Here is an 8,154-nt window from a genome sequence, read left to right as displayed (position 1 = left end):
ATAATAACCCTAGCCCTTATTTGGGAAGCAGGGGAGGGTGGGAGAGAAGAGGGTTTGCAGACAGGAGCCTCTTAGGAGTAGTGGAAAGCTGTGTGCCACTCAGTACCACAGTAAGATGGTGAACTTCAGAGTTTCATGGTTTGTTGGGTGCTCCAGAGGAAACCTGCACCTCAACACCGAGTCTTCCAGAAAAGGCAAAGACCTCCAAGCTTGGAACCCCCTCCTACAAGGGCCCCCTCAGACTTGGCAGTGAAGATAATAGCAACGACCCAGATAGACTGAAGAGTAGAGGTCTTTACCCATTTTTCCAGGTCATTCATGAGTGTCCTAAATGCTTGCAAGACCCTAAGAAGGGGAAAGGACACCCCAGTGACCACAGAATTAATTTCTGCTTGCAGTGCAGCAGAGTGAGGCCAAATGGACTTAATTTGCTTTGAAGAAAAGAAATGTGCTATCTCTTGTACCCTCCTTGAGCTTGTGACCCACACCCAAAGGATGAGTAATAGTAATAAGGGAAAGGATTGGGAGATGAGGATTGCTTACAGAGAGAGCTAACTGCATAAAGCCAGGAGGTAGGACTGGCATTATAAGCAAGGTGAGTAGGCAGGTGTCTGGTTAGAAAAAGTTTTTCTAAGTCACTGAAAGGTTCTAACTAGAGAGAGTGGCCTGATCAGATTGGATTTAAATATATATATTATATATCACTTTGGAGGTAAGAATAGAAGTGGAAAGACAAATTAGAAGAGCTTTGCAATGGCTCAAGTGAGAGATGATGGTAGTTTGGATTGGCAAGATAGAGGTAGAAATAGAAGGACTCGAAATATTTGTTCGAGGTGGAATTGTCCATACTTGCCCAGTGTGAGCACTGCCCTCATGACCCAGGGGTTAGATCTCTGAGCTAGACACAGGACTAAAGTCACAGCCCCTGTTCTCTGGAAACAAGGTCTGAGTCCAGGGGCTGCCCATCCTTTGAAGCCCAACTTAGACTCACATCATAATAGTATCGTAACAATGACACGATGGTTAATCAAGCACTTCTATGCACTTTAAACACGTGAGTTCCAGCCCTGACATTCACCTTTTAGGTGGATAGCATTGTCCTTATTGATCAGGAGATGGTGACTTAAATGATTTATTCCAAGTTAACGTTGAAAGACTTATTCCAGGCTGGATGCAGTGGCTCATGCCTGTAATCCCAGCACTTTGGGAGGCTGAGGCGGGCAGATCACCTGAGGTCAGGAGTTTGAGACCAGCCTTGCCAACATGATGAAACCCCGTCTCTACTAAGAATATATTAAAAACAAAAACAAACAAAAAACTAGCAGGGCATGGTGGTGGGCACCTGTAATCCCAGCTACTTGGGAGGCTGAGGCAGGAGAATTGCTTGAACCCAGGAAACAGAGGTTGTAGTGAGCTGACACGGTGCCACTGCACTCCAGCCTGGACGACAGAGTGAGACTCTGTCAAAAAAAAAAAAAAAAAAAAAGACTTATTTCAAGTCATTCAAATAGTAAATGGATTCCAACCTAGGTTGTCTGATCCCAAAACCCATGTGCTCTCCCTGGACCATGTTACCTTTCCTGTAAAACTTTCTGTGACATGGGAAGAAAATCCTACCAGAATACTTAGAACTTTAAAATACGTACCTTGTTTCTAAAATTGAGACAAAGAACTAGAAGCATTTTTAATAGGAGCATGGGAGTCATGAAACATTTAAAGATTCAACCTTTTATCAAACTCACATATAATGTCACCATGAATCCTGTTGTCACTGGATTTTATACAAGATTAAATCTCTGCAGTTTCAGATTTTGGTGCATTTGAGAGGATAGTTTAATGTCAATGCTACAATACCCAGCAGGGGGCGTTCAATTCCTTTTAGAAAGTTTGAATCACTGGCTGATTGTTAGCTCTGAACACTGAAGATTCTCAATACGTGTGATCTTTCGCTTGAAAGTGATTCTGCGTACCTGGGCTGCCCAAAGTGCTAGGTAGCGGTTATGTGAGGAAAGCATAGCCTTCCTGGGATTCTGGCCAGCCAGGCTTGGACTGAGCAGCTCACCTAGTGGGCTCCTCACTCATGCTTTGTCGGGGGCAAAGTGAGGGCACCCAAAAGGTGAGGGCAGTTCAGAACTTTTGGTTAAAGAAAAAGAGATCTGGAACCAGGAATTTTGCCCACCTTTCGTTAAGCTATTTCCCAGATCTTTGCATGAAATCATTTGGATAATTTAGGCATCATCCAGCAATAATCCATTAGGCTCTAGAAAGACTGTTTTTCTTTTTTAAAAAAAAACAAAAAAAAAAACTCTTATTCATGTGCAGATTTGTTAATACAGGGACACTGTTGTCACAGGAGTTTGGTATACAGATCATTTAATCACTCAGGTACTAAGCCTAGTACCCAATAGTTATTTCTCCTGATTCCCTCCCTCCTTCACCCTCCTCCCTCAAGTAGGCCCCAGTGTCTGCTTTTCCTCTCTTTGTGCCTATTGGTTCTCATTATTTAGCCGCCACTTATGAAAACATGCGGTGTTTGGCTTTCTGTTTCTGTGTTAGCTTGCTAAGGATAATGGCCTTCAGCTCCATCCACGTTCCTGCAAAGGACCTGATCTCCTTTTTAATGGCTACATAGCATTCCATGGTGTATATGTCCCACATTTTCTTTATTCAGTCTGCCATTGGTGGGCATTTAGGTTAATTCCCTGAAAAGATTGTTTTTCAAAGCTTCCTTTCTTGATTTGGCCCTGCTTTACCCACAGTTATATTTGTTCCCCGGTTTCTCACTCTTGCTGTGCCATACCCCATCAGTGAGCTCTCAAGGAAAGACTGGGTAGTGGCAGGCCTGAAAAGGCAGCTGGGTGGTCTCCTAAAGGGACTTCATATCTTGTGGCCTTTCTGGCCCAGATGATGGATGGTCCTGGCCTCTGCACTGGAACCAGCCTGGACCAGCTGCTCAGGCGTGCAAGCAAGGCAGTTGCCCTGGGCCTGCACTCAAAAGGGCCCGCATTTGGTATAATGCTCTGCTTTTTCTGTCTTGAAAGTGTTAATAATTTTTTAACAAGGAACCCACATTTTCATTTTGCACTGGGCCCCATAAATTAGGTAGCTGATCCTTGAATCTATGGTATCCATCAGGGTTCCATGCTGGACAGTGACTAAACCCAGCAAATGCCCTCACCTTAGAAGTGAGAATTCAAGGGACTGTGGGTGTCGGCCTTTGGGGTGACAGAAAAGCAACCAGGGCCAGGAGGAGCGACAGGGAAAATGCTGGGTCAGACCGCCGGGCTTGCCAGAGTCCTGACAGGGGTTCAGGTCCTCGAATGATCTCCTAGGCAGTTGCTGAAATCGGTTCCTCAGCTCAACTGAACCCTCTGTCTTTTTTGCCTCCTGAAAACTAGCCTCACTGACCATGGGAGGAAGGAGAGGTACAGAACTTGAAGTGAGGTTATCACCCAATCTCAGGGCACGTCCCTGCCTAAATTTCATCTGGTTCTTAGCCAACTACTATATGAACTTGCACTCTGTCACCCTGGTCACAGCAATGCAGCTGTTGCAGAATCGAGCCCCTTGAGTGCTGTAGGTGTGAGAAACACAACTACAGAGCTGGGACCAATGGTTACCCCATTCCTTCATTAGTTCTGCTCATTACTATAAGGATTTCCACCTAGATTTTTATTTTAGTTTACCAACTGGGTTGAACCATATGAAAAAGCTGTTTTTGTAAATCAAAAATAGTCAGATAATTGCAATTTCCTGTTTTCAGCTAGTATTATTCTTACCAAGAGCCATTTGTGTGTGTATACAAACACACGCACACCACACACGAACCAGATTTGATGGGCGTGGGTGGGGGGGACAGGCAAAGGGTGGAGAATTTGAAAACAACCAAATGACTCCAAAGGAAGTGGGGGAGAGGTTGACGTACAGACCCATCCCAGTTATTCCACGCCTTCCCTGTGACTCAGATCCCCTTTATCATGCTGCCACCACCCAAAGGCAAAAGGGGTTTTCCTCTGCCCATGCATGATCTCCTCTACCTTCTTGGCATCTCTGCCCGTGCTTCCTCCCCACCTGTCATCTTAGTCTCCAGCTGTTCCCCTGTTCCCCTCCACCATGCCCACAGAATGGTACTCACTTGAAGTGGCACACAATCTAATGGCGCAGGGCTTCTGGAGAGAGTGAGGTGGATGCATCCATGCCTCTTGGCCAGTGAGGATGCCTGACACCTGTCAACGACTAAGACCTGATGCAGCCTCCCTTTACTAAGCCCAGACAGACAGGAGGCATGGGTCTGCCTAACGAGGCTCTTCTTCCTGGCCTCATTGTCACCACTCTTGCCTCCCAGCCCCTACTCTCAGGGATGGGCAGATGTTAAGGATATTCTCCCCACTTACCCTACTGCTCCCCTCTGGGCCTGGAGATTAGGTGCCTATTTTTTAGTCTGAGATCCTAGTCCAGACATACACGCATCACACAGCAAGGGCTCCAGGAGTGCAAGAAAAATGAGTCCCAGGCTGGCTTGTAGAGTCTCAGATGGACTCGAGGCAGAAGTGGAGAGGGCTGGAGGCAGAAGTGCAGAGGGCTGGAACTCTCATCCCTCTCCCTTGCATTGACTGTGCTGCCTGCCTCTTTCATCCAGGCTATCTCTTTCAATCAATCAATCTCCATGTTTGTTCCTATTTCTCTCTTGTTTACTGTGTTTTCTCCCTTGCTCTTTTATTTATTTATTTTTTTTTTTTTTTTTTTTTTTGAGACAGAGTCTCGCTCTGTCCCCAGGCTGGAGTGTGCAGTGTGGCACAATCTCAGCTCACTGCAAGCTCCACCTCCCAGGTTCATGCCATTCTCCTGCCTCAGCCTCCGGAGTAGCTGGGACTACAGGCGCCCGCCACCATGCCCGGCTAATTTTTTTTTTTTTCTATTTTTAGTAGAGACGGGGTTTCACTGTGTTAGCCAGGATGGTCTCCTGAGCTCGTGATCCGCCTGCCTCGGCCTCCCAAAGTGCTGGGATTACAGGCATGAGCCACCGCCCCGGCCCTCTCGCTTGCTCTTATTCAAGCATTTATCTAAACATCCTAGTCTATACATTGGACTTGTTTTCTTATGTCATTCAAATTGCAATTATCTCTAAAGTAGAACTTACATCAAATTCATATCTCATTCTGTTTTACATAATATTTACTTAAAATTATATGTAAGTAAAACGTATATAGGCTGCCTCAAAGTACAGTGGCTAAGAGGACACACCTTTGAGGCAAGAAAGACCTAGGTTCAAAACCCAGCCAAGCAACACACCAGTCCATCCCCAAGCAGGTTATTTGCCTTTCTGAACCTCAGTTTCCTCATTGAAAATGGGGTTGATAATACTGCTTACATGAAAGGCTTCTTGAAGGAGTAAATGAGACAATGCAAGTAAAGTGCTTAGAAAAGTTTCTGGCACATGGTAGCACTTGGTAAATATTAGCCATTGTTTTCAATGTAATACAATAAGTATTTCAAAAAAGTTTACACTGATACTCTGAAGTCAAGCAAAGAATAATTTTATTATATAAATAATAACTTGCAGATAATCCTTAAGGATTATTTTACACAGTAGAAACAGCAATGAATTAGGAGACAGAAGACCCGGGTTCAGGTTCTGGCTCCACATTTGCTGACTGTGTGAGCAGGAGCCTGATTGTTAACTTCACTGAGCCTACTTCCTAGGGCTGGAGAGTAAAAACATATTTAAAACTGTTTTGTAGTTGTAAAGAACTATACACATTTAAATTAAACATGATTTGCTTACTTCATAATTGTGTAATTTCATTTTTAAAATCATGTTTCAGGTAGCGTTTTAATATATGTGCTAATTTAAACCTAATAAATGTACATATGGGCATATCTGTATGTGAATATGCATAAACATCTTTTATAAAGTCTGGAAGAAAAGAAACTACTGGCAGTAGTTACTTCTAGGGACAAGATTAAACCGGTGAGGAAGGGAATTGTCCAATCTTACTTTATATCCTCCTGAAAAGGCAATGAGGTTGTGGATAATTTTTTCAAGTAATAATGTTGATACTGTGAGTCAGAAAAGCATTTTTTTTTTTTTGAGACAGAGTCTTGCTAGGTCACCCAGGGTGGTGCAGTGGCACGATCTCAGCTTACTGCAACCTCCGACTCCCAGGTTCAAGCAATTCTCCTGTCTCAGTCTCCCAAGTAGCTGGGATTATAGGCTTGTGCCACCACGCCCGGCTAATTTTTGTATTTTTAGTAGAGACGGGGTTTTGCTGTGTTGGCCAGGCTGGTCTCAAACTCCTGACCTCAGGTGATCCGCCTGCCTCAGCCTCCCAAAGTGCTGAGATTACAGGAGTGAGCCACCACACCCACCCAGAAAAGCATTGTTTAAAAAAAAAATAAATAAAAATAAAAATAAATAAAACTACTCTTACTGCCTTTGAATAAATATTTGAAATGTATGTTAAAACTTATGTCTGCAATCAGTAACTTTTCATTCCTCTAATACTCAGCAGTGAGCATCAGCTGTGTGCAAAGCACCCTGAGAGAAGCATACGTAAGTCAGACGTGAATTGTGCCTGAGATTACACTGTGTTAGACCAGATAAGACACTTACCATATAAAAAGCCAAAATATAAGAAGAAAGTGGTCAGTGTGCCCAGTGCACAATAAATGCTAAAGAAATACTTACTAGATAGATAGTGCAGTGGTGCAAGTAGGCAAAGAGATGGATGAATTAATGGATGGATGGGTGGATGGATGGATGGATGGATGGATGGATGGATGGATGGATGGATGGATGAATGGTAGTAGTACCATGGAAGAGGGGAGTCAGAGAAGAAATAGATCTCCTGCAGTTGAGGGAATTTAGGAAAGCTTTGTGGAGAAGGTAGCCTTTTGAAACAAAGGCCAGATTTGAACATCTGGAGATTAGAAGACGAGTTAGGACAGTACATTATGGTGATGACATTCTGTCATTTCTGATTTTCTTTCTCCCTCTCTCTCTTCTTTTCAACTAAGGGTAGGGCTGGTGTGTTTGGAAACATATGGAAACATTTTTTTTTGGTTGTCACAATGTCTGGGATGGTGGTGGGAGGTACCAGAGAATACTGCTACATTTAGTGAGATGTTGGTCAGGGTTAGTAAATATACTGCAAAGAAGAATTGTTCTATCCAAAACTCTGATAGTGACCACATTGAGAAATACCAGTAAGTGAGAGAAGCATCATAAATAGATTATTACAATGTCATTTAAAAAAATTGCTGATATAGATATCTTTACAAGTTTTCTGCTTTTGTCGGCCGGTTCAGTTGATGTGATCGCCCTTCTAGGCAAAGGAGCAGGGAAGTAAGATTGCAAAGGCCCATGATGGGGCGTGGAGCAGTGCTGAGCAGACAGAGGACTAGTCTACGGAGATTGAACTTTGGTCTTCAGGAAAAGGGGGCCAAATCAAGGCTTGTAATTAGGGGAATAATCTTGTCATATCTGTACTTTAGGGAATATGAAACCTCTAATTTTTGAGCCTGTTATGAAGCCAAAATATGAAGTGATAACAAGTTTATTTTTTAGAGCTTCATCCTGGCTTTGCTTCAGAAAGCAGAAAGAGTTCATTCTATATTTTTTTTAATTCTCCTTTAAATTTTTAAAATTTAATTTATAAAATATTTAATAATTTGAAAGACAAATTATTCAACAAATTATGTTGAGACAATGGTTTTCCATTTAGGAAAAAACAACAACCCAAGTTAAGGTTTCAAGAATTAAACATGAAAAAGTTGTTAAAGGTGTTAGAAGGAAATGTAGTTGAATACTTTAAAATATTTGAGGTAAGAGAAGCCTTCTTAAGTAAGTTACAAAAGCCAGGAAGCAGAAAGTATAAAAATAGATCAAGAAAATTTCTACATGACAAAAAATATAAATGTAAAAGAACAGAAGGTATTCATAACACATATAAAAGACAAAAAAAAGTTCCAGATAACCCATAGAACTTCTATAAATTAATAAGAAAATATAACCCCAATAGAAAAATAGGCAGTGGGTACCATCAGGCAATTCATAGAAAAAAGATGGAAGACCTGAAAACATGATGATGGCGGATATTTCAGGCTGACTTTCCCTGCTTCCCATGCTGCCGCCTTGCAGCTTGCCTCACTGCA

Source organism: Pongo pygmaeus, chromosome 2 (genome assembly GCF_028885625.2).
Source record: "Pongo pygmaeus isolate AG05252 chromosome 2, NHGRI_mPonPyg2-v2.0_pri, whole genome shotgun sequence".
In the NCBI taxonomy this organism is placed as follows: Eukaryota; Metazoa; Chordata; class Mammalia; order Primates; family Hominidae; genus Pongo; species Pongo pygmaeus.
This window is presented reverse-complemented; position numbering follows the sequence as displayed.